The sequence below is a fragment of the Balaenoptera ricei genome, chromosome 19 (genome assembly GCF_028023285.1).
Source record: "Balaenoptera ricei isolate mBalRic1 chromosome 19, mBalRic1.hap2, whole genome shotgun sequence".
Lineage (NCBI taxonomy): Eukaryota > Metazoa > Chordata > Mammalia > Artiodactyla > Balaenopteridae > Balaenoptera > Balaenoptera ricei.
This window is the reverse complement of record NC_082657.1, coordinates 55,422,647-55,450,449: the sequence shown is the minus strand read 5'-3', so window position 1 is coordinate 55,450,449 and position 27,803 is coordinate 55,422,647. Positions and strand designations below refer to the sequence as shown.

Below are 27,803 nucleotides of genomic sequence, written 5' to 3'. Positions count from 1 at the left end.
CAAGTTGGTGGATGAATCAATTCTTCATTCATTTTTTTTTTATCACTGAGTAATATTCCGTGGTGTGGATGTTCCAGTTTGTTTAACTAGTCAACTGCTGAAGGACAACTGGGTTGCTTCCAGGTTGGAGCTATTATGAATAAAGTTGCTCTGAATATTCATTTACAGGTTTTTGTGTGAACATCCATTTTCATTTTTCTGGGAAAATGTTCAAGAATGTAATGGCTGGGTCATATGACAATTGTATATTTAGTTGTATAGAAGTTGGCAAACTGATCTCCAGAGTGGCTATACCATTTCACATTTCCACCGGCAGTGTACGACTGGTCCATTTCTCTGCATCCTCAATAGCATTTGGTGATGTCACTATTTTTTTTAAGTATTTTTATTTATTTGGTTGTGCCGGGTCTTGGTTGCGGCAGGCGTGCTACTTAGTTGCGACTCACCAGCTCCTTAGTTGCGGCTCACCGGTCCTTAGTTGTGGCATGCAAACTCTTGGTTGCGGCATGCATAGGGGATCTAGTTCCCTGACCAGGGACCGAACCCGGCCCCCTGCGTTGGGAGCATGAGTCTTAAACACTGCACCACCAAGGAAGTCCCAGATGTCACTCTTTTTTATTTTAGCCGTTCTGATAGGTGTGTGGTGATATCTCATTGTGGTTTTAAGTTGTACTTATTCAGTGACTAATGATGTTGAACATCTTTCATGTCTTTATTTGCCATCTGTATCTCCTATTCAGTGGTATGTCTATTCATGTCTTTTGTCTATTTTTTAATTGGACTGCTTTTTTTTTTTTTTTTTCACTGTTGAGTTTTGAGAGTTTTCTATATATTCTAGAAACTAATCCTTTGTTGGATAGGTGACAGACTCTGTTCTCTCAGTCCGTGGCTTTCCTTTTTATGCTCCTAATTGGATCTTTCACAGAGAAAAAGGTCCTAATTTTGATGGCTTCCAGTGTATCAGTTCTTCCTTTTGTAGATCATACTTTTGGTATCAAGTTTCTTTGGATCTCTTTGACTAGACCTAGCTTCTGATTTTCTCATATTATATTTTTAGAAGTTTTATAGTTTTATGTTTTCCATTTACGACCATGGCCCATTTGAAGTTAATTTTTGTATAAGCTATGAAGTTGAGGTCAAGATTCCCTTTTTTTGCCTCTGCATGTCCAGTGGCTCCAGCCCCATTTGTTGAAAGGGCTCTTCTTCCTCCATCAAATTGCTTCTGCACCTTTGCTAGAAATCAGTTGGACGTATTTGTATGGTGAATAGTTTTTAAAGTTTGAGTCAAACAGCAAGTCAAAGAACAATATGTATGGTATGATCCCATTTTTATTTGAAAACATAAATATACATATGTATTTACATATTCACAGTGATGTTTATTGTGATTATCTCTAGAGGTTGAGGCAGGAAGATTTTCACCTTATAGTCTTAAAGGTAATGGTTTATTGAGCATTTATTGTGTGACAGGTGCTATTTAAAATTTTATAATTAACTGTTATTGTAAAAAATTCATGATCATGGTTACTAAATTATTACTGACTCTCATATAGCCAGGTACTATTCTTAAATGCTTTACATATATCCTCTCACTTAACAATCACACCAACCCCAAGAGTTAATTTCTGTTATTATTCCTATATTACAGTAGGGAAACAGAGTTTTAAGACATTGTGCGCCAAAGGCCACAGAACAATAAAGCTGCAGAGATATAGGCCCAGATATTCTGACACTACAAACAGCCCTCTGAGCCCCTGCATTACACTGTTTACCTGTGTGTTGTATGAATTATTTGACAACATAAAGTCATATTTTTTGTAATCACAGAAGGAAGAAGATGACTTAAAATAATGCAATCTGATTTGCAAAAAAAAAGACATGCCTTCTTTTTGACCAGTTTAGCTGCAATAACAATTCACCAGTTGTCTGAGCTTATGGTCTGTGTATGGTCTATGAGAATATTCTTTTCAGGATTTTTTTCCACTGTGAATGTCTAAAACTTCTAAAGTATTCTAATATATTATAGTTTCCAACAAGAAATCATTTTTAAAAGAATATATTTTTTCTTGAGAATCATGCCTGACCGGTTTCAGATGGCTCCTGAGAATGAAGTGGTCTCCACAGTATCTCCTCTATATTCCAAGTAAACAAGACAAAGCCAGAGAGCTCAGTGGCAGGACATGACCCAAAGGCTCCCTCAAGTCTTTATGGCCTAAAGTCACCTCGCCCAGAATGCACTCAAAGGCAAACAGAGAGCATTCTTTAAATATTTCTGGTTTTAAAAAAAAAAAAAGCAAGCCTTTATATTATTCCTTTTATTAAATAGCAAGCCCCTAGAAAGGAAGTGGTAAATAAGTGTTAAGACGGACATTAATTAAAATACCTAAGCATTCACTGGAGTAGAAACACTCTCAATCACCCCAGATTCTTCAAATGAAGAAAAATGGGGGTTTGATGTAAAAATTCCAGAGTACTTTCCCTCAATGTCTTTACTTTACACTTTTCTGATTCACTGGCACCTCCCTACATCCTCAAACCTCCATAAAAAATAAAAATTATAGATTAAAATAAAACTTAAAAACACTTAAAGTAGAATTATTTTTCCAAGTCCTGTTACCTCTACCCTGGATATATTTCTTCCATTACTCATATCCTTTCTGTTCTGATGACCACTGGCTCAGTTTGGGCTCCTGTTGCCTGTTTCCAGCTGCCACATTAACCATCAGAAAATACACCTGTGGCCATGTGAGTTCCTTGCTCAAAGATCTTCACTGGCTCCCTACTGCCTTCTGATACAAGTACAAACTCTGCAGTTTGGAGTTCACAAAATTACTCCAATGCAACTTGGCCTGCTTTTTTCCCCACCATTAGCTTTGACCTGCCATCGCCCTGTCCGACCTGGAGGGAGGACCATTTCCAAGACGGCCTCCCCACCTGTGTGCTTTTGCTCAGGCTGAACCTTCAGCTGGGCTGTCCTCCTGGGATGCATGGCCATTTTACCTCCTCCTTCAAAACCATCAGGGCCCCTCCCCCAGAAAGTTTTTTCTTAATTTTCTCCAAACTGGCCAAGACCTTGAATGTTATCTAACGATAATCCTCAAGTTTGCATAGCAGCCGGCAGTGTATAAGCCCTCTCTTGGCGTTCTTGCCCTCACATCCAGAGCACGCCTCCGATTGCAATAGGAAGGTGAGGATAGTTCCTGTGTGAATGTTTGTTGATATTTTTGTTTACATTAATGGAAAGAGGAAGGTGAATGATGTTTACTAGAGCTTTACTTATTCATTAATGATATGTGTGACTAATTTGTTGACTCGAATAATAGCTTTCAAGTACTGGAAGAATATTCCCTCAAATTTTTGTGCTATTCACATTGTCATAGTTGCAGACATGATTTTAAGGTTAATCTGTACTATTAACATTGTTTCCAACACGATCTCAATTCTGCAGAAACAATACCACGGTAAACTGAGCCTTGATTTGTAGTGTTTGCCTCTTTCCATGGTGTAAATATTCCCAACATGGCTGATTTCAAGCTACCAACCTGACCTCAGTGAACACAAAGTTGGGAAGAGATGTACAGTAGCACATCATTATGTAATATTTTTGTCATACACATATAGTGGATGTAAATAATCTAAAGAACATAGTTAAATGTAAAATAATCAGGAATGGTCAGTTAATTTTCAACAAAGGGACCAGTGCAATTCAGTGGGGAAAGAAGTTTGTATGGAAAAAAAATACTTTGATTCATATCTTACATTATAGACAAAAATCAGTTGGAGATGGTTCACAGACCTAAACATAAAAGCTAAAACTATAAAGCTTCTATAAGGAAACTAGGAGAATATCTTCACAACATTTAAGTGAGCAAAGGTTTCTTAGAACACAAAAAGTAGTAATTATAAGGGGAAACATTGGTAAAAATGGACTTCAATTAAATTAAGCAATTTGTGCTTCAAAAGTCAGCTAACTCTAAAAAGTGAACAGACAAGACACAGACTTGGAGAAAATAACTGCAATACATATAGCTGACTTAGGATTCATATTCAAAATATATACATACCTATATAACCGATGAAACTCAATATTTAAAAGATAAATGACACCATTTAAAATAAAATAGAAGACTCAAACAAGAACTTAACAAAGAAAAATATCAGATGGTCAATAAGCACATGAAAAAATGTTCAACATTAGTCATCAGGAAAATACAAACTAAAACTATGACATAATGTTATACACCCACTAGGATGGCTAAAATAAAAGAGATTGGCAGAACCAGATGTTGATGGGAACCCACTGGGAGTGCAAAATGGTAAAATCATCTTGAAAATCAGTCCAGCAATATCATAAAAGTAAACCTATACCCACCCCATGACCCAGCAATATCACTCTTAGATGTTGACCCAAAAGAAATGAAAGCATATATACACAACAAGACTCTTAACAAGAGTATTTATAGATATTTCATTAATACATAACTATGAAGAGAGCCCAGATGTTCATCAAAATGAAACAGATAAACGACTTGTGATAGAGCCATAGAATAGATTACTACACAGCAAGAAAAAGTAACAAACTACTAACGCATCACAACCTGGATGAACCGTCAAAACGTTATGCTGAGCAGAAGCCAGATACAGTTGTACTGCTGTGTGATTCCATTCAGCTGTAGTATTGAAATAGGAAAAACTAATCTCTGATGAAAAAAATAAGTCTTAAAGCTTTTTTCTTATTACCATCCAGAAAGCCAGTCAGTGTAAACCTCTTAAATGAGCGTGTGTGTGCACATAACACACACACACACATTCCCCACACAGCCTTCCGACAGATGATACCAAACGTGACTTAGCCTTCTCCTTCACCGAGATGCAAAAATTGGTTTTTTTTTTCCCCTGCTCGTACAGAATCCTCCGTACTTAAGAATGCAAACTGTAAATCAATACCCACGTCTTAAAGGTGACATTTCAACAACTGTACATCCTGGAGCCTCTCAGGATCTCAGGATCATTTTGTTCCTGTCAAACGTCTAACTTTGTAAATAATTTATGAGCATCCAACTCCACATCTTGCAGTACAGGATGAAACTCCTTCATTTTGTATGTGTATGTCTTCATTCAAATAGCCATTCATTCATTTGCTAACCATTATTGAATACCCACTATGCGCCGGGCACTGGATTGGTCAGTGTGAACGTAGAAGTGGAAAGGACAGGACCAGCCTGAACTGGGGAGGAGGAAAGGTTAGATATCAGATTATGGATCGCACCATAAATTTTCCTTGTAATGATTGCTTTTTTTAAAAAAGGAGTTAAACAGGGTAGGCCTCCTATGAACACATTTACCAAGAAGTCCTCATCTTGTCTTGTATGGATGGAGAATAAATTAAGAGTTTGAGATTAACATATATACACTACTATATATAAAATAGATAACCAACAAGGACCTATCGTATAGCACAGGGAATAACCTCAATATTTTGTAATAACCTATAAGAGAAAAGAATCTGAAGAAGAATGCATATATATATATAAACACACATATATACACACATATATATAACTGAATGACTGTGCTGTACACCTGAAATTAATACAACATTGTAAATCAACTATACTTCAATTTAAAAAGAAACATATCTATCTATCTATCTATCTATCTATCTCCAGGAGTACTTCCTGGAGGAAGAAGCTTTTGAGCTGGGCTGTGAATGAAGTGCAAGAGTGTACATGGAGGGGGCTGATATTTCAGGTGGCTGAATCATTGTGTCAATAGTCCTAATACACAGAAGAGCATGTTGTTTTTAAGGTTCCAAGAGGAAGCTTATCATTGGGGAAAGTAGAGAGTGAGTCTAGTGAAATTGGGAAGGTCTGAAATAAGCAGAGCTGTGTTAAGAATCTCTGCTTTATCAACAAATAAAATCAGTGGGAAGCTATTACAGAGAGTTGCACTTTAGAGGGATGTGGTCGTCTGGGTACATTGCATAGAACAGACTGGGGAGTATGTGTACAAGCTGTGGGGAGACCAGTTTGACGCCAGCATGTATACATCATAGACAAATGCCCCTACTAATGTCCAATGAAAGACCTGCTCTGAATTCTGTGGACTATAGAGAAAACTTAGATGGCCCTACTTTGAACAATTAACAAACATCCTGGCATTGCTTTTCAGACAGAAGACTGAAATCTGAGAGGCTTAGCGGAAGGAGTTAAGGAGCCCATCAAGAGGAGGATGGACAGACCAAAGAAAATAGCCCGAGGGAACAGACACCTGAGATACAGGTATGTTCCAGTTATTTTTTTAATTTTTATTTGGATTCAGCAATTGAGAGCTTGTTCTGTCTCAGAACTGTACCAAATGCTTCATATTTATCAGAGTTGATGCTCACCTCCATCCTACAAGGCATGTAGTATTACTAAATATTTTTTACAAAGAAAGAACTGGAAGTTTAGAGAGGGAGAATACCTTGAGGTTATACAATCTGTAAGCAGTAGAGGCAGAACTTGAACCCAGGTCTCTGTTGGCAAATGTTGGCTCTTCACCACCCGCACTCCTTTTTTATTATTATTTTTTTATTTTATTTATTTATTTTTGGCTGCATTGGGTCTTCGTTGCTGCGCGTGGGCTTTCTCTGGTTGCGGCAAGCGAGGACTACTCTTCATTGCGGTGCACAGGCTTCTCAGTGCGGTGGCTTCTCTTGTTGCGGAGCACAGGCTCTAGGCATGCAGGCTCAGTAGTTGTGGCATACGGGCTCAGTGGTTGTGGCTTGTGGGCTCTAGAGTGCAGGCTCAGTAGTTGTGGCACATGGGCTTAGGTGCTCCACGGCATGTGGGATCTTCCCGGACCAGGGCTCGAACCTGTGTCCCCTGCACTGGCAGGCGGATTTCTAACCACTGCGCCACCAGGGAAGCCCACCACCCCCACTCTTTAACCTCTTACACTGGTTCTCATTTGCTCTGTTCCCATTATACTTGGGAACAATTTCGGGTTCTTCTGTACTTTGCCATAAATACATAGAACCTTAGCTCTAAAAGGATCTTAGACATCAGAGGGGCCAATACTCTTATGTTACAGGGGAGCAACATGAGACTTACGGCTATGCTGGGAGCCACCCAAGGTCCCCCAGCAAATGTTGGGCAAGTGAGGTACAGAACCTAGAATCTTCCAGCAAACCACACTGCTTGTTCAGCTCAATCATTCTTTTTCAAGATGGACAGATTTTGCCATCATAAAGCTTTACTGAGCCTGTGGCCTCAGTTGGTCAAGAGGGGAAGTTCTTTTTTTTTTGGGGTGGGGGGCGGTATTTTTGAGCTTTTCTCTCATACATAATTGCTTACTGAACCAAACCTATAATACATATATACATTCTTTTTAATATTCTTTTCCATTATGGTTTATCCCAGGATATTGAATATAGTCCCCTGTGCTATACAGTAGGACCCTGTTGTTTATCAGTTCTCTATATAATAGTTTGCATCTGCTAACCCCAAACTCCCATTCCATCCCTCCCCCACTCCCTCCCCCTTGGCATCCACAAGTCTGTTCTCTATGTCTGTGAGTCTGTTTCGTAGATAGGTTCATTTGTGCCATATTTTAGATTCCACATATAAGTGATATCCTATAGTATTTGTCTTTCTTTCTGACTTCACTTAGTACGAGAATCTCTAGTTGCATCCATGTTGCTGCAAATGGCATTATTTCGTTCTTTTTTATGGCTGAGTAGTATTCCACTGTATTTATGCACCACATTTTCTTTAACCGTTCATCTGTTGATGGACATTGAGGTTGTTTCCAAGTCTTGGCTATTGTGAATAGTGCTGCTATGAACACAGGGGTGCATGCATCTTTTTGAATTACAGTTTGGTCTGGGTATATGCCCAGGAATGGGATTGCTGGATCATATGGTAATTCTATTTTTATTTTTCTGAGGACCCTCCATACTGTTTTCCATAGTGGCTGCACAAACTTACATTCGGGGTGGCAGGGGACAGTTCTTAAACACTGGTCTGCAAACAAAGTAATCATCAAATGACTGATATGAAAAATCAGATGAGTTTGGGCACTAGATCTAGACAATTATTTTGTCTGGTCTCCCCTTCTCTGATGGGAGGAAGAAATGTTACTTAACCTGTATTAAATGTTGAGCATTTTAGAACCTGCAGCTGAACTCAGTGCTTAATTATTCACAGATTGCTTAGGGCCAAATGCTGTCTGCTGGGGCAAGGATTCTTTGGTTACCTACAACTCCAGTGCAGAGAGGAAAACTTCATTTCACAACAGCAAAGGAATAGCCCCCATTAGGTAGAATGGTGGACTAGTTAAGCTTCCCAAAAGGGAAATTTGCATTATTTAGCCTTCAAATTTTACATCAGTACCTGAAACGTAGCACAAAGTACCTAGAAGATATTTGATAATCTCTAGTCTTGCGTAATTAAATGCAATTAATATGTAGCTATTCCGGATTCTGGAACTTACAAATCTGTCAGCAATTCTTGTTGGCAGGAGAGCGTCCAACTGGGAACAGTCTCTTCTGGGTGGGAGAGACTCCGATTCAGCAGCAGCAAACTTTAAGATTCAAGATAGACTCTTCGTGTTTCCACCAGAAGACTTGGGGCTCATCTCTGTTGTGAACGGGGGTACTTGGGAAGCTCAGGATCTATCAGAATGCCAGGGCTTGAAGATTTTAGCAGAATTTTTCACTTTCAGAGATGCAGTCAATCGTCTCTGGGTGCACCTAGAAAGAAACGTTATCTTCAGTGCTATAATTGAATTGATTTTCTATTTTTAAGATAAAGAACATCAACTTTTCCAACCAGAAGGAAATCTCTGCAGGCCGCTTTTCCTACATCTCTGTCTTAACCCTCTCCCCTCTGATGAGTAGGTATTAGTTAATTTCTGGCCCATCAGTATGTCTTCTCAACCTCTGGACAGACACAGAGCTCTTTCTCCTTCCTGCTGGGTTGGCACTATGACTTTTCCCTGACTGTTCACCACCATGGATAAACTTGCTCAGAGCTGTGGCTAGCAAACAAAACCCTGGAGGTATTTAAAAAAAAAAAAGACAGGGTAACGCGATGTGTGGAATTGGGATTAAGCTCTGAAACGTTTTTAATTCTGTCTCCACTGTTTACTATTTGTGCGACCTGAGACAAGTGAAGTGACATCGCTGAACCTCAGTTTCCTCGTAGACATAACATTTTTCTCAGGTCATCATGATGGTAACATGCAATCCCTCCACTCTGGTTTCTTGCACAGTCCCTGGAGCAAGGTGAATCCCATAATTATTCTCTCTCTGTTAAAAAAAAAAAATTGGTGTCAAGCCCATATATCATTTTATAAATCCAGAACAGGTCCCCTTTACTTCAAAAAAGACACTGTGAAAACTTTAAAGGAAAGATAGATAGGACCGAGAGTTGAGCAAGGTTCTGAACGAAAACAAGAGACAACCAACAATAACAGGGGATTTGCCGTAATCGTTTCTGAAGATCTTTCCTGAGTAACTCGGGGCTCTTGCACAATGGCCAACCGTGAATTTGACAAACAGAATGATTGTTTTGGTCTGTGGTAGGTCAGGGCACAGCAGTAGACCAGAAGGTCATGGAAAGGATTTAAATTGGGTAAATCTTTCAACCCCTTCTGACAGATTAAGTGTAGTCAGCCTTGATGGAAACTGCCAGTGGTAACTTCTGCATTTCCAAGGACCCACACGCAAGCTGACACCTTGGGTGTTAATAAGCATTGCTGTGTTTGCTTTGGACGCGGTAATAAGTGCGAAGAGAATGAGACCTTCCCTAGATTCTTAGACATAATCACTTCTTGGATTTCACTAAGTTGAGGAATGAGGTTTCTTATTGAGGCTGCAAGACTAGATGATGAGGTCATAGCCCCTTTTTGGTCGCTGCTTTAGGCCAGAGACCCAAGCCAGACTTTCAGCTTCCAGCTAACACATTCAGAAGAGAAAACACATGGTCATAATGTATAGATTCTGTATTTTTTAGAGGGAGTGAGCCTTTTGTTCTGATTGACTTCCTCTTGTTCCCACGCACACCCTCAGAGTTCCTGCAATCAGCCACACTCACTAATGGTGACAGACACGGATGGGATTTCAGGGAGCCTTGCATTTTTTTTATTTGATGATGAGGAAGAGAGAGAGTATTGTGTATGAATTGGCCTGTCTCCTACAACCCCGTGGTATCAAGATGAAGAAATGCCATCAAGAAAATCAAGGCCGAAAACAGGAGTGAAAACTCCCAGTAGTAAATCTGAAGAGGGAGTCCTGCTGTTTAATATAATGATAATATCAACAGTTGGACTATTTACAGTAGTCCCCTCCTATCTCTGGGGATATGTTCCAAGACCCCCAGTGATGCCTGACACCTCGGATGGTACTGAACCCCGTGTATACTATGTGTGTTCCTGTACTTTCGTACCTATGAGAAAGCTCCTATTTAGTCAGCTACTTTTAACCTGCTTGTATTGAGATTGTGCCTTGTCATTCATAACAACGCACAGAAGTTTCGTTTGGGCTCTCCTACCCTACCCGACCCATAGCACGCTAGTGGCCAGAGTTGACTCCCGCTTAGCCTGGAGAGAAGACTTTTTCAGCGTGGGATTTTCTCGGGACTTCGGAGATTTTATGGTTCAAGTCCCCGCTCTTTGTAGGCTCCAAGGACCCTCAACTTTTCAGTCCAGGGGGCTCTTTCCACTTGCTGTCAGGAAGGAGAACTGGCTTGGGGATCATCTCCAAAATAGGTGGCCTGAACTCCTAACTGGCACATCCTCATAGCCACGCCCTCACCCAGTAGCAGCTCACATAATTTTGCTGGCCTCTGTGTGCGACCTTTCGTTCTTTGCTTTCCTCCTCCTCTTTCCATGACTAAACTTTAAACTTAGGGGTCACGACTTTCATCTGTGCATCCCTGGCAGTTTGCCTAGTGTACTGCATACGGTAGGTGCACCATAAATGTCAGATATTGTAAGAAGGAATGGGAGATGGCTCAGTCAGCATGAAACCAGAGGGAGAATATACGGGCCTCTGACAGGCCCACTCTTTGGGATCTTTCTACTGGGGTGACTCCAGCCAGGACGGAGAGGGATGCTTCCCCAGCACTTCCCTAGCCAGGGTGGGTTCCTCACTGTGTTTCCAGAACCATCGCTCTTCCAGGGCCTAGGAAAACACTGACGTCACAGAGGAAATGGAGCCCAAGGCTGGAGGTTGGGGAGGTATTCCTCACAGAAGGCCAGGCATCCCTTCCTCAGACGCCTAGCGTGCTTTCCAGATCAAGACTTGGAGAAGAAGCCCAGCCACCACCTCCTCTTTCTTTCTTTTTTTTTTTTAAATTTATTTAGTTTTGGCTGCGTTGGGTCTTCGTTTCTGTGCGAGGGCTTTCTCTAGTTGCGGCAAGCGGGGGCCACTCTTCATCGCGGTACGCGGGCCTCTCACTGTCGCGGCCTCTCTTGTTGCGGAGCACAGGCTCCAGACGCGCAGGCTCAGTAGTTGTGGCTCACGGGCCCAGTTGCTCCGCGGCATGTGGGATCTTCCCAGACCAGGGCTCGAACCCGTGTCCCCTGCATTGGCAGGCAGATTCTCAACCACTGCGCCACCAGGGAAGACCCCCCTCCTCTTTCTTAATGCCCTGCACTCAGCTCCTGTGACCCCGTTGCCCATCTCGGGCAGCCCCGGCGCATCTCACAGCTGTCCACTTGTTGGTGCAATCCTTAAACTCCCTGGGCTCCACTAATGGCTCTGTGCCCACCTCACAGCACTTTGGGAAACAGGCACAATCAGGTTTTAACTTCCCTGCCTCTCCTTCCCCGGTGCCTCTGATATTGCTTTACATACACATTCTCAGAAACACATCCGTCTCCTTCCTCGATGAGTATGGTGGGAATTATTTTTCCCTGTCCAGGACCCTCAAAATACTTGTCTCTCCTATTGGGGTATATACCCCCCAGGTTACATTGTAGCAACAATGTAACATTTTTTGATTGGTTTCTACCTCCCCTGTAAGGCCCTTGAGGGCACAGATGAGGTCTTTTCATCACCGTCCTGATGGAAATCTAGCACCAGAGGCTTACACGTGTTAGGCAGTTGGTACATATTTATGAAAAGAAATGGGATAAAACAACCTTGGAATGAATAGATTCATTAAATGGGGCGTGATCCAGCATACCAGCCATCTGCAAAAGAAAGTAGATATTTAACAAGCATTTAAAGTATCTTTAATTCTTTAAAATGGTCTTAATAATCTGCTTTGGGTAAAGGAAAGTACAAGAAATGAAAATATATGTAGGAATCATTGTGAACCACGATATACTCGCTAGAATGGCTGAGGAGAAAGGGCACGACAGTGTAAAATGATGGAGAGGGTGTGGAGCAACCTGAACTCCCACGCATTTTTGGAGGGAGAATAAAATTGTCAAAACCACTTTGGAAAACTGTTTAACAGCTTCTCGAAAAAGTTAAATACACATCTACCTAATGACCCAGAAATTCTATTCCTAGATATTTATCCAAGAGAAATGAAGGCATGAATATACAAAAAGCCTTGTCTGAGAACGTTCATAGCAGCTTTACTCATAAGAGCCAACGACTGGAAAAAGACCAAATGTCCATTGATAGGAAAAATGGATAAAGAAACTTGGATATAATCAAAATGGAATATTATTCAACAAAAAAGAAGGATAAACTGCATACATGTAGCAACATGGATGAATCTCAGAAATAATGTACTGAGTGAAAGAAGTCAGTCACAAAAGTACAAACTGTACATACAATTCCATTTATATGAAATTCTAGAATATGCAAAACTAAGCTACGGTGGTAGAAATCAGACCCGAGGCTGTTTCTGAGGTGAAGAATCGACTGGAAAATGGCACAAGGGAACTTTTTGTGGTGATGGAAACATTGTGTGTCCTGGTTAGAGGCAGTGAGGTTACACAAGTATATGTATTCATCAAAACACAGTCACCAGGGTGCTGAAGAGCATTTCTCTGTGTGTAAATTATAACTCAGTTTAAGGAAATCACTTTGGATGCATTTTTTCTCAAGTCTCAAACAAAGAAAAGCCTAGAACTGGGGAGTAGAAAGTGACCTGGGGAAGTCATGTGGTCCCACCCAGTATGTAGATGGAGAATCCCCCAAAGAAGTGACATGTTCCTAATCACTGAGACTTTGTGGCTGAAGCAGGAAAAGAACTCAAGGACCTTCATGTGCAGGAGGGTTGGGAGCCATTGAGTGACCACTTGCGATGGGAATGCTGACAATTAAGTCCACCCTGCACTCTCCTGGCTTTAATATTATCAGTTAATTGGCCACTGAACTTTGGTCTGCCTAGTGTACCCATCTACCCACCCCTACTCTGCCCCAGGCCCCTTCACAACCTTTTCTGATGGTACTTCACCAAGGAGGCTGATTTCCCAAGCTTCATCTCCATGAAGACCAGTGCAGAGACTAGGCTAGCTAGAAGAAACCAGAGTTGCATTATCTCAATATAGGAACTCTGGTTTTGAGATCACTCTTAGGCTGTTGGAGAGTCTCTAAAAGAGATGCAACAGCTCTGAGGGCAGGTAGAAGAAACCCTAGTAGCCAGGAATCAGGAGAAGTATCCTGGGGCCAGATTCAGGAGAAATCCAAGCTTCTCCAGAGACTGAGGAGAGGTCACTGAGTCAAGCAGAAGAGGGAGTGAGAAGCAAATCCACCTGTCACCTCGCATCACGCCTGCAAACCAAGCTGGGCTACGTGCTGTGTTCTAAACAGTCTCTCCCACTTGCCAGACTCAGGACCCTCCTGGTGACCTCCACTCCCACCGCTGGCTCTTTACCCTTTACTGTAACCAGGCATCACTTGGATACCCGTGAGGACGGTAGAGAGGGTCCACCAGGCGGGATGTGGTCTCCAGCCCCATCATTTCCGCAGAAGACAGAGAAGGGGCCTTATTAAACCACGGCACAACTCTGAGACAAAACCTAAATTCTGAATCTTAAAAGTATCAGGATGGGATGCTCTCTGTAGGATCTGGCTGCATTGCGTATCAGCTTAGCTGGAAGGCGGCATTTGGCGGCTAGCTGAGTTTGTTCCTCCACTGCTCCCTGTTTAGCCAGGGCCTTCCTCAGCACAGCATCCGCTGCACCTCCTTCACTGAGGACCTCTGTACGTCCACTCTTACTGGAAGTGGGAACTCATGGGAAGGCCGGCCGTGAGTTCCCAGCTGAAGGCTGTCTCTTGGAGAGAGGAAAGCTAGCTAATAGCTGTGCACAACTTTTTTTGCAAGCTCCAAAGGGCCATCTCTTATTTCAATGCCAGGCACTTAGTAGATGCTTTAAAAAAAAAGAAAACAAAACAAAAACAAAAACAAAAACAAAAACAAAAAAAAAAAAAGAAAACACACACACACACATATATTGATTGGGTAAAGAATGAGTGAACATTTGCTTTCTGGAATCTATGGCTTTTCATCTCAGTGTATTCTGGGGGAAGGAATCAACTTGAGGTTTGGAATCCAGTCAGTCTGTTATTTCAGGGCATCGCCTTGCCATGAGATGTGCTGTGCTATGCTACGCGTAACACATAACTTCTCTGAGCCTCAGTTTGTTCATGTTCTATATGGGGCAAATAATAATATGTAATTTAGAGCAGGGGCTTTTAGCCTGGAGTCCAGGAGTCCTTAAGGAGCCCTTAAAATTGAATGTCATGTTTGATACATATGTACTTTTATGAAGGAAAGAGTTTTAGATTTCATCAGATTCTTTAACTAGGTTAGTGACTTTAAAAAAAAAAACAAACAGAAAGAAACCACTGTGGCCTTAGACTTTTTCATAGATGGAGATGACATATATAAAGTGCCTGGGAATGCCAGACTCCACTGCAGCTTCTGTACAATCCCTGGCTGGGTGGAGGGAGCCGTCCGAGCTCTGTACCAGGCTGTCCCAACGCTGTGTGTCTGCAGCCCTCAAGATACACGTTTTGAGCAACATACTAGGTCATCATCCACAAACCCTTTCCTCGCTCTGGCCTCAGTTTCTTGTCTGTAATGTGAAAAAGTCAGACTCGGTGTTCATTCGGACCTAGCAGGTGTTAATATCCTCACTCTGTGAGGAAGGACCAAAGTTCTTAGCTCTGCGCTTCTTTCTCCCAAGGGCTAAGGAGAGTGGTCTCTGCCTTTTAGCTCCAAGAATGTCTCAGTCGATGAATGGAAGTCAATTTTGGTGCAAAGACAATCAGGAGTCTGGGAAGAGGGTGGGAAGGCGTTCTCAGGACCACGCGAGGAGCAAAGTAGATGGAGACCTTCGGGCTTGTTCACTGGTAAGGGGTGATGGGGTCACGGTGCCAAGGTTTTGGAGGAGCAGACGGGTTCAGAGGGGCAGAATGCAGGTGGGGTCACAGCTTCTCTGCTCGTTTCCAATTGCTCAAGCTGCAAAAGGAAACTGAGATAAACACGTGTGTTTGGAGGACAAACCACCGATTTGCCTAGATTTAGGCAGAAAAGAACCTCATTCCTCTCTGGCTTGTTTCCAGGGGCTCTTGACGATCTCTTGTGAGAAAAGCACACCTCCTGTGGACCCCTCATTTAGGGCAGCCTTTGGAACACACACTCTAGATGGCTATGGGGAGGGAAGATGGGAGACTGAAGCAGCCTTCCCCCACCCCTCGCCTGATGTGAAGGCATCAGGGGGAGATGCACAGAGAACCTGGTCACCCTTGGTTAGTTCTCCCATGGGTCCATTAGGCGTCTCCAAGCATAAACTGAGTGAGTGTGTTGAACAAAATACGTTAGATGGGAAATTCTGGCACCGGCTAGATAAATTGGAGACGCCATCCACTTTTCAGGGTGCTGTGCGTCTCCACCGTTTCTGTGAACTGGATGCCTTCACGTTGTAGATATCTTAATATCATGTTAGAGTGTGTCCTACTACTGCCTTTCATTGCCTTAAAACACGTTTAGTAATTTGTCAATGCAGTGAGTTTTCTGGATGGCAGAGCTTCCTGGGGAAGCAAGGGCTGTGCCGAGTTCTTTGCCATCCAGATGGTCATGGGACAGAATACCCCCTGGAGGGGATCACCCTACCGCAGGGAGCTGCTAGACCTTGGAATGTGGGACAGCCTGGGGCCCCTCCGCATTTATGGGGTGAAGGGGTGGGAATTGCCCCACCTGCTGGTTTGGCTGCCTTAAGTTCCATCCTTATCAGGCTTGGTGGCTCCCTAGGAATTCTCTTAGTCTTGGGCCCCCAAAGGCCGTGTGGGGGACACACCTGTATGGGCATCACCTGTACCAGCCCACTAAGCCCTGGACTCTGTGACCTCACAGCACTTCTCCAGCATCTGGTGTTTGCCTTATCCTGTCTGCTAGACTGTGGGGTTCCCTAGGACAAGTTTAGGTTAAAACCCGCCTCCCTCTGGGAAGCTTCCCAGACCAGTCCCTCAGTCTCCACCATGGCAGCACACTCACAGCCTGGATCTCAGCTTCTCTCATAATAAAGGTCACTTCCCAAGTTGAATTATAACCGTTCACACGTGCGTGCGTTTTCTCTCTTTGTCTCCTTTGTTCATTCCAGAGTTCTTTTCTCTCTCATTTTAGTTCTTTCCCTCCCTACCACCTGCTTGTTGTCAATTTTAAAGTTCATTTGTTCAATCATCATCTGCTCATTCATTCAAAAAATTTATTGAGCACCTCAGCCCCTGCCATCATCAAACTCACAGTCTAATTGGTGAGGCAGGCAATAATCCGATCGTCTTTTAAAATAAATAAGTGAACAAAAGAAAAGGAAAGTTGAAAACTGTGGCAGGTGCCGTGGAGGGGAATTACATTATGTACTGAGAGTGTAGAATATTGGGATATGACTCCAGAAAGTTAGGGAAGGCTCCCCTGAGGAGAGCAGGAGACTAAGAAACGAGGAAGGGAGGAGAGAGTTCTCCAGGAGACGAGAACAGCATGCGCAAAGGCCCTGCGGTAGGAGAAACCATGGGGTCTGCTAGACCTTGAAAGAGGGCTAGTGCGGCAAGCGCGGAAGGATCCAGGGGCAGCATGATGCGAGACAAGCTGGAGAGGAATGGGAAAAGGGTTGATTGGGCGATTGGTTGACTGTGCAGTTGGATGAATGAATGGGTGAGCGAGCGAGAATATTTCCTGCATCGTCACTGGGCATGATGAACAGGTATTGGTTTTCAAGCCAAGATGGTTGAGTACCAGTTGCGCCCCTACCTAGCGCTGGTCCCTCTGTGATATGGGTGAAGTCAGCTCTGTTTGCTGAGCCTCCGTGTCTGTATCTGCTGTGACGGGGGGTGGGGGGGCGTCACTGCAGTGACATTTTACGTTTTTCCTCTGGACGCGCTTGTAAAGTTTACTCCAGGGTGTGCCGGTGGGTGCTCTAGGCAGATGCTTCCCCAGGCACGATGGCCCCACGAATGCATCAAGCCAGCCTGGTGTCAGGCAGCGGGGGGTCGGCCCCATCTGCCTTCTCACAACACACCATGCCCAGTGACACAGCACATCCCCAGCTCCCCCTGGCCTCAAGGCGCCAGTCGAGACACACGGGCACTCGGTGTCACCTCGACCGAGGAGCCATCTGACGACAGACTCCCTTGTGCAGAATCACTTGTGCAAAAATAATAATAACATGAACACTGAAATGTGAAGAGTCCTAAATCGTGTGAGTAGGAGGACCTGCCTGCTTTGGTATCAGAGGGCAGGAAAGCCTGGTGTGCCCGCCCCTGCCGTCTGTGCTGCAAGCTCCCCAGGTGTCCGTGGTAGACACGTAGCTCACCCGCACCGTAGCTGTGTGTCCTTCCGTTTGTTTTCAGACCCCGCTTTGGGTCGTTCAGCAGACAGCAGTGTTCACTGTGCAGAGAGCCCTCGAGAGGGGACTCAGGCTCGGGCTTGCCCTCCAGGAGTTTGCGAGGGAGACAGAGGAGTCCCCATCTACAGTGTGATACGGCCCGTAAATGCCCCAGTGGAGGTTCACTCATTCAGCCGGTCAGTGAGCAGATATTAAATGCCACCTATGTGCCAGGCAGCTTTAGGTGCCTGTGAACAAGACCCACAGAATCCTTATCCCTCCTAGAGGAAGAAACAATAAACCAAATCAATACATACCTTGTATAGAGCATTAGACAGTAACATGGAGAGAAATCCAGCAGAGGAGGCGGGTGGGGAGAGCAGGGGCAGAGGGGTGGGTTGCAGTTTTAAGTAGGATGGTCAGGTGAGCCCCACTGGGAAGGTGACATTTGAGCCAACAGGTGAAGGAAGCCTGCAGGGAACCGTTTTCAGGCAGAGGGAACAGAGAGCGCCTAGACCCTTGGTTAGAGGATGCCTGCAGGAGGGGCAAAGCCTCCCCGATCCCACCACGGATGTGCCAGGGACAGAATGTTTGAGGTTTCGGCCCCAGGGTGCCAGCCAGACCCCGATCGATTGGTGTATTTGAATTCAATAGAAATCTCAGTGTCGCCATTGTTTCCTAACCCCCTGACACATTGCCTGTAGCTCTAACCATCTGTGCCATAACTTAATATATGCCTGTGGTAGGCAGAACAGAGGTCCCCCAGAGGTGTGCCCGTTCTGAACCTGTGAGCATGTTATCTTACACAGAAAACGAGACTTGGCAGATGCAATCACGGTAAGGGTCTTCTTGGGGAGATTATCCAGGTGGGCCCATCATATTCACAAGGGTCCTTCTGGGAGGGTGCCTGGAGGGTCAGAGCCAGAAGAGATGTGACCAAGGAGGCAGAGGTCACGGTGACACAGGGCAACAGGCCAAGAAATGCAGGCAGCCTCTAGAAACTGGAAAAAAGGAGGAGTGGATTCTCCCCCAGGAGCCTCCAGAACCAACACAGCCCTGCCCACACCTTGATTTTAGCCCCCGAGACCCATTTTGAACCTCTGACCTCCAGATCTGGAAGATAATAAATTTGTGTTCTTTTAAGTTGCTACGTCTGTGGTTAGCAGTTATAGAGGCAAAAGGCACTTAATACAATTCCAAAATTATTTTATTTAACAGGAAATATATGTAGTGTTTACATAGTGCCAGGCCCCTTTCCAGCTCTTTACAAATAATAGTTCATCCTTTAATCTCCATAAAGATTCTTCAGAGTCGGTACTGTTAGTATCTTCATTTTACAGATGAGGTCATTCAAGTGCAGAGGGGTTAAGTAATCTGCCTAGGGTCACACAGCTCTAAGTGGCATGGGCAGGATTTGAACCCAGGCCATGTGGCTTCAGGGGCAACGCATTTCTGCTCTGATTGATTTTCTTACACTGGCATCAGTGACCCCAGCAAGGCCCTTGCCTTTCTCAGAGTGGACCGTCATCTCTGCTCTTCAGTGTTTCTCACCTCAAGCAGACACCACGATGGTGGACCCATGGACGGCGCTCAGAAAGGACCTCAGAAACCACTAAATCAATATGGAAACTAATATTTGCTTTCCATTTCTGAGGGAAAATGCAGAGATAATCAATCTTTTGTTTTAATTTTGTAGTGTAACCCAATACTTTCTACAGAGATACAATTCATAAAATGCACTCTTTTAAAATGTACAATTCAGTGACTTTTAGTGTGTTCACAAGGTTGTGCCACTATCACCAATTCCAGAAAATTTTCATCATCCCCCAAAAGAAGCTCCATACCTGAAAACAGTCACTGCCTCTTCCCCCCTACTCCCAGCCCCAGAAACACAAATCTGTTTTCTCTCTCTCTCTCTATGAATTTACCTATTCTGGACATTTTATATAATAAATGGAATCATAGAAAATGTGACTCCTTCATTTAGCATAATGTTTTCAAGGTTCTTCCACATCGTAGCTTGTATCAGTCCTTCATTCCTTTTCGTGGCTGAACAATATTCCATTGTGTGGATGTAACGCAAGTGTGTTTATCGATTCACCAGTTGATAGGCATATGCGTTGTGTCCACCTTTTGGCGATTATGAATGACACTGCCACGGACATTCATGTCATCGGTTTCCTCATGCCTAATTAGGAGGGACTTCCAGACAGAACCCAATAGCTTCCAGAACCCTGTTGGCAGTGCCCTGCAGGTACGTTGCTGTTCTTACAGCCCATGGTCCTGCAGTGAGATGCTGACACCCCCTGGAAACGAACGTCAGGATTCAAGGGGCAGCAGGTCCTCCTGGAGGGGCTGCAGTGTCCTCTGTCGTGAAGGTGGCAGGAGGAGATTCAGGAGCAGTTGTTTCCACCCTGCTTCTCCCTCACATGCCATGCCAACCTGAGCACGCCCTTCCCCTCGACGGGCCTCAGTTTCCCCATCTGTAAAGGCAGCTCTTCATGAAATGGGGGTGCTTATACTTGAAGACTGAACAACTCCAAGCTAACATGCTGTTGTGATTATTTTTTCTGTCGGGTCCACTGAAATACACGATGTTATACTGATTTATGGTGCGCAGTTTATGTGGATTGCATACGCTGAACAAAATACTGTTATCTTTTAAACGTAATATGGTGTGTAATTATTTATGACCAAATGTTTTCAGCATTCACTTTGAATAGGATCATGCTTCTTAGGATCAGTTGGAGAGAGGGAAAAACAGTTCTGCCCAAAAGCTCTAATAACCAAAGGCCATGGATACATGCTTTTGTAAATAACAAAGAAAAGCTATTGAAAACCTTAAACATGATAATAATAATGAGGGAATTGCCTCACGTGGTCACAACCAGCTCTTCCAAGTTCATGTCTACACCAACCCTGACTCCAAGGAGGCAGGTACCCTGGGCCTGAATGTGAAGCCAGGAGTCCCAAGGCTGTGACCACATACCCCACGTGTCCCAGTGTGCCCCAAGGGACATGTCGGCCGGCAGCATTGCCGAGGGCAGGGACACAATAAGCACCATCGAGGTAACACATTGAATAAGTGCTATTTCCATTCCACATACAACGGCAGGAACCAGCGAGGATGTGGCCTTCTCCTGCCCCGAAGCAAGTTAAAAATATTGCCTGCTTCTTTGCTCACTCCCGTCTTAGCCCTGCACATTTAAAAATACACCCGTCAGTGGCTCTGCATTTGAAAATGTATTTTGCATCTGATAATTATGATGCATTTAAAGGGCAAAATTAGAAAGCGCAAAATTAGGCTAGCAGGCTTAATTAGCCCATTCTTTTCTCTAATGGGTGAAATTTGGGCAACTGTCTGCTCAAGGGGCACAAAGACCCCTAATAGGGCTGATGGAAATTCACCAGCTCCTCTGTCAACCCCGTCACTCAGCAAGCCGGATGGGGGATTAACTGCGCACCGAGAAATGTGAGACCCTCGAAGCAAGAAGATTACACCCTCTTGTCCTCAAGAAAATGACATGAGTGCGATTACAAAGTCATCTATCAACTGATAATAGACACACTCAGGGCTTCCCAGAGGCCTGGTGTAACCAAGGTGGCGACGGGATTGTATGTAAAGAGGCAAAGTCTGCAGCTTGATGTGTTTGGTGATCACACCCCCATTGTCACCTGAAGATCTGTTCCCCCTCCAGCCCTGGTCTTGCTAAGCAACTACTAAATGCCTTCCTCTGCTCACTGGGGCTGGCCACTCTTCCCAGGCTCCTGAGCTATTCTCGGAAGGCACAGTGAGCTGGCCAGGACACGTTTGGAAACTTCCAAGGACCTTCCAAGTGCCGCGCGCCTGGATTTTCTGCAATTTGATTCCACGTTCCTAATAAAGTTATCTTGATGGCTGCGCTGAGCTTTCTCTGCACCTAGATGGGCAGATCCGTCCCCAGCTTTCAAGAGGGGAGTTTTCTCTCTTCAAGTCGCCATGGCCCTTCACAAGCCAGGACAGGCCCCACCGAGTGGAGGCGAAGTGATCCCAGGTAGGAGTCATCCTGATGAATCAGATGTGTCCCTACTTTTTTTTTTTTAAGCTGCGGATTTCTTCATAACAGAGGCTGTGGTGTTCTTTTTGCAGCCAGATCTAGAAGCTCTCTGCATGCTGAGAAAGAGGCTCTACTCCGCTGTGTCCAGCAGACAGAACTCAGGATGGGCCGCCCCTGCTTCTGGCCGCCCGGAATTTTCTGAAACAATCCATGGGGCAGCCTCAGAGCTATGGAAAGGGCCTGAGATCTGAGGTTGAACCTGGATTCTGGAGGCCTGGGTGGTCTCAGACAAGACATTTTGCCTCTCTGACGTGAACCCTCAAACTTGTAGAATTGCTATAAAAATGCATTCATCGGAGAGAGTAGTTCTCAACCAGGAGCCACTGTGCCTCCCAGGAGACATTTGACAATGTTTTGGAACATATTTGATTATCACAAGCGCCATCTTTACCATCCTCTATGTTGCATTTGGTGCCACAGAAAAATCCTTTGTCGCTAAGAGTTAGTCAAAATTCAGGAATTTGTTTTCAGTGTTTCATAATCTTTATAAAGAAAATGCATATAACCCCAAATTATGTAGGGAAATGGGGGACAGAGCAGGGAAACCATGTCCCTGCCATATTCATACTGTCAACTTTTTTTTTTTAAGCTGTTTAACTTGTCTTCATGACCATTTTTGGCCATTTCCTTACAAAGAGCCAAAACAAAGCAAAAAAAGAATAGGTTGCTAGAAAAAAAAGAATAGGTTGCTAGAAAAGGTATAAAATATTTCTAAAGCCTAGTGATTGGAATTTCTCCAGCCCCAAGCAGAATGGCTTTACCCAGAGTCCAGCTGAAAGACAAAATGGTAGCCTCAGGCAGGATTCCCGAGACAGAAAAAAATATTCAGGAGCTGGAGCGTGGCAGACCCCTTGGAAGGGTGAGAAAAATTGGGAAGGTCTGAGTAGGGATCTCCTGGGGCCTCTTAACTCCTTGCAGAAACACCTTCCCTCTACAGCAAACAGGACTCTCTCACCCCTTGTATTTGCAACACAAAAAGTAGCAGAGGAGAGGACAGATAGTATTCTGATTGTCTGTAATCGAGAAAGAAGAAATCCAGCAAAACCCCACCATGGGATGAACAGAGCCCAGGCAATGCTGAAAAAACTTCCACCCACCAGGTTTTTAGGGTGCTTGATTTACCATTCAAGTGAGCACAGCTGCAAGGAGGGGACCCGGCTCAGAGCCAAGAAGGGGAGAGAAGGGTAGCACGTGAACAAGGAGGGAGAGGATTGTTTGCAGACTAGACTATTAAATTGACTTGGAAATAGTTCCCCTCATCCCTCCCTGCATAAAATAGTTGTCTCTTTCAGAGGGAGGACCACAGACTCCCAGACAGAGCCCTTAAGTGCCGTTTACGCAGTGTGCTAATTGCAGTTAGGGAACCCACCCCTAGCCGTTGCTCAGCTTCTGTCCAGTTTTCCCTCAGGCACTTCCGCGGTAGCAGCCCTATTGGTGGATCTTCCTCTCAGCCCCCAACAATGAGCGTAAATGGGAAATGTGTAATTATTCACTTACTGCTATTGATGCAGCCGACGCTGAGTGGCCGTGGCTTCTGGACAGCGGGAATGCCGTCCACGCAGAGTGGGTCTGTCTCGAATCAGAATGACCTTCTTTCGGGACAGGGTCTAAGGCTCAGCCTCCCCAGAGCTTTTCCTACAGAGCTTCTGGGAGCCTTGGTTTGGGGTCACGTTCACATTGTCATGGGGAATGGCTACATTAGTCACTGGTGGGTCTCACGTTTATTCTAAAATTAGCAGCAGGAATGATATAGCTTCCCTTACGTAGCTGTTCATGGCTTGGTGAAATGCTCCTGTCACTGCATAGAAGTCAGGGTCGACCAGACACTTGCTGTGCGTGGGCTGTGACCCTTGCCTTGAGGGTACATACAGTTGGAACTTGCTCACTGGTTCTTCTCATTCAACATTCTCTGCCCTTTGTCATGCCTTTAGCCCCTCAAGCTCCCAGGCAGATCCCATTTTATCCATTTCCTGTGACTGCCCTAACAATCGCCTCAAACTCAGTGGCTCAAAACAACACGCACTCATTCTCTTACGGTTCCGGAGGTCAGAATTCCAGCAAGGGTCTCACTAGGCTACAGACACGGTGCTGGCAGGGCTGCGTTCCTCGGAAGCTCTAGGGGAGAATCCATGTCTTGGCCTTTCCAGCTTCTAGAAGCTGCCCACCTGCTTGATTCCTGGCCCCTTCCTCCGTCTTCACCTCTCCGTCTTCAAAGCCAGCAGTGGCAAGTCTAGCCCTTCTTACATCACATCACCTCTTTTGCTTTCCCTTGCACTTTTAAGAACACCCTTATAATCCGGGATACTCTCCCTATCTTAAAATCAGCTAATTAGCAGCCTTAATTCCACCTGCAACTTTAATCACCCTTTGCTGTGTAATCTAACATATTCACAGATTCTGGGGAGGAGGACATCTTTGGGGGCCATTATCTACCTACCACACTTCGCGTTCTGACGGTCTGTATCTCATCACCTCCAGCTGGCGGTTACACAGCTAGTCTTGCAGGTAGCACCCTGTGTGATCATCTTGGATTTGGGGACTTAACCTGCTCACAGGTAGAACACATGCACGCACACACGCACACACACCATCCATCCCAGCCTCCTGGGACGGACCAGAACTAGAGTTCAGGCTCTCTGAGGACAATCTGAGGCCGTATTCTGAGTGCTTGGTGCACTTGATGTATCAGAAGCACTCAAATAATTCTTGAAAAAAATCAGTCAGAAGAGTAAGTCCCGGCCCGGGAATGGTGTAACAATAACGCCAGGGCCCCGGGGTCAGATACAGGGTTCACTTCTTGCCTAGGTACTTAAGAGTCTGTGACTCTCTCAGCGAGCCTCAGTGACCCCATCTCTAAAGTAAGGACACAGCCCCCTGTCTAACCAGGCTGCTGCGAGGATGGGAGTGTATTTAGTAGATGGCCTGGACTGTAAAAACGCTCAAAGAGCAGAGGCCGATGCTGGCTTCCTCACCCCAGCAGTTACCGTCTCGGACAGGAACACGGTCACGGAGGCGAACGAGCACCTCCAACGTTAGAGGTGCCCTGGGGGAAATGTGCTCGCGCTCCTAGTTGGGAGACAGAGTAGGAAATGGTCAGTTTCCACGGCCACGTCAAGGAGGCTTCACAGATGTGTTAACACCTGAGCTGAATCAGAACCGATGAGGAGGTGTCAGAAAGGTGGGAGAGGGGAGAGGTATTCCAGGAGAGGGCACAGCACGCGCAAAGGTCCAGAGGCCTGGAGCAACCTGGCCTTTTCAGAGAGCTGCAGTTGGTGTTATAGGATTAGAGGCAGGGGAGCAATGGGGGGCAGGGAGGGCACCAGCACGGCAGGCAGTGGGGCTGGAACGGAGGAGGGTAGGAGGGCTTGTGAGCAGGTAGGCTCTGTGTGCTGGGCTAGGTTCTGACGTCTTGAGCTGGCCGTGGGTACGCTGGCACTCATACACTCGCTGTCTACGATCCTGTGCTTTCTCTCTCGCTCGTTCACACGAAGGGACACGTACATCAGACACACATAAAGTGGGTACGCAAAAAATACATACATGTGGGCCACGCACACCCGCTGGATGCACGCACAATACACATACTGGGATGGCAGATACATTCGGGGCCTACACCTTGTGGACCTACAGACTCGTAGCCCATGCACACACAGAGGACACGGACCCCCAGAATGCATCCCTGACCATGTGGCCCAATGCACACACACTCGTGCATAGCCACACGTACACACTGGCCACACACACCCAGGGCGCTCAACACGCCGGCACACGAAGAAAGCACGCACTTACTGCCCGTGTGTCCACGCAGAACACGGGCCCTGCGTAGCCTCCCACACACTTATTAAATATGTCTACACTCAAAATAAACACACACTGAACGTAGACTCACACACGCATTTTGACCACGCACACACAGACCCCTCATTTCTTTCTGGAATGCGTCTGGGTTCCGAGGCAGGCACTTGTTTGGCCTGAGGGAGGCTCTGATTATTCTCCCAGCCCCGGCAGGCAGAGCGACTCCAAGACGTCTTTTGGATTTACTCGGTTTATACACACCTCTCTCCCCCGGAGTGATGGGCGGGGCAGAAAATGAGCTCTGGCGGGACCCCAGCACCCAGCTCCCATCTCAGCACCAGCCCAACCCCCCTGAAGACTCCGCAGCTTGTGACAACAGGGCGGCACCCAAAAGCATTGCCGGGTCTTTTGCAAGAGTCCCCCATGTGCGACGCACCGCCCGGCCCTCCCCCCGCAAGCTGAGCTGGTGGGGGGCTGGGGAGCGGGGGCAGAGCCAAGCAGCTCCCAGCACTGCGGGCGCCCTCATCAGCTGTCTCCCTGGGGCCCCGTTTGGGTGATGAGCCCAGCCCGCTCTAGAGCTCTGCAGAGCGGAGTCCCACTCAACATCTGCCGGGTCTGTCGGGAGCCCGTCAGGCACAGCTCCCTCCTCTGCCTGCGCGCCTCTACGAATTGGGTTCCAATGAGCCGGAACCTCGTGCCTTCGCCTGAAGTTCCGACAAGTTATTTCCTGGTGGTGGCCAAGATGGAGCTGTGACCTGCATCCGGGTTAATGAGTGGAGGACACACCACGTGCCTGCCACCCTGTCTCGGTTCACTTGCCCTGCTCCGAGGAGCTAAGAAACAAGGTCACGCCTCACATCGGGTGCACGGCCTCCTCCTGGGAGACCATTCCGTGCCCTCAGTCAGAGCGGGCCTCAACAGATGGAGCCCGAGCCTCTGCTCTTTGTTAGAGAAGGAAAGCAATGGCGACATCAGTGCAGGCTCGCGGAGGGATGTCAGTGATGGAAGGAAGATGTTATCCGTGGCCCCCCCGCCTAGGAAGTTTAGTGTGAATTAGTCCCAAATCCGAACTCCACGGATTGTCAAGAATCCAGGGTTGTGCTCACATCTGCTGTGAATTCCGCCGACAGTCATGTCCTCATATTTCTCCCGGCTCCTGAGCTCACAAGCACCTGCACGTGGCTTCCGATTCCTCCCTCATCGAGCTGAACAAGAGGCCCACATTTTAAAGGGATTTCCCAAATAAATGCACTCATTGGAAGCCTTTTGAGCATAGTGGCTTTACCGAAAGGGCAGCGATCACAGGAAGGGGGACATCAGGGCAGCATGTGTCCCACTCTTACTTTCTCATCGTCCTCTTCCATCCCTCTCTGGAGTAACACACAAGTCCATCCCCGTCTCCATCCGCGTGCCCACATTCAGGCCCAGGAAGATCAGTTCCCATCATCACCTATCCCCAGAGAGACCTTTTCAAATATTCTTCTCTCCTAAGAGTGGGTGTCTGCCCATAAGAAATTCTCACGACAGCCACCAAGGAGATACAGTATCCCCACAACACTGCATAATGAAGCTGTGTGTTCAGAACAGAAATTCCTCCAACAAAGGTGAATAAACATCACAAAAGTAAGCCCGCACAGTGAGGGTACTTTCAGTATTAGGGAGAAACCTGACGACTTCCCAGCCGGAGAGAGTGAGATTACTGGAGTTTGGGTGTCCAGTCTGACTCTTGTTTCCCCAAGCAATGGTGAGACAGCTCAAATTTGAGTCAGAAGCCAGCACCCCTGATGGGGCCCCAGGAAATATCTCTCCAGCCAGGGTCGGGGCCTTTGTTCCAGGCTGACAACAAAGGCCTGAACTCCAAATATCCACCCCCTGCCCCCAAGTCACTGTGGTTTCTCCAGGCCCAGGGGGAAGAGGGGGCCGGAGCAGGTCACAGGCCTCCTCCAAAGAGTTGACTCAGGGCCATTCAGACTCAGGAGCGTTTCCTTTCAACAAAGTCTGTTTGTTTCTCCCAAGAGCCCTGGGGACTCCGTGCCAAGACCGAATGACTCACTGGCTCGCAGGCCCCGCTTTGCTCTGGGAGGCGCTCAGCGGGGGCACTTCTCCCCGCAGACCAGGCTCCAGGTCCACCTGGGC

The 27,803-nt window shown here is 45.8% G+C and overlaps 1 long non-coding RNA gene across 2 annotated transcripts in view; it reads left to right on the top strand.

Annotated features, from left to right (window-relative positions):
* The window catches only part of LOC132353604 (uncharacterized), a 120,921-nt gene that overhangs the window by 69,466 nt on the left and 23,652 nt on the right, over positions 1 to 27,803 (top strand). For both annotated transcript variants that reach the window (XR_009499052.1, XR_009499053.1), the window contains exon 5: positions 6,172 to 6,281. This is a non-coding gene — a long non-coding RNA (uncharacterized LOC132353604). The remainder of the gene's footprint in view (positions 1 to 6,171; positions 6,282 to 27,803) is intronic.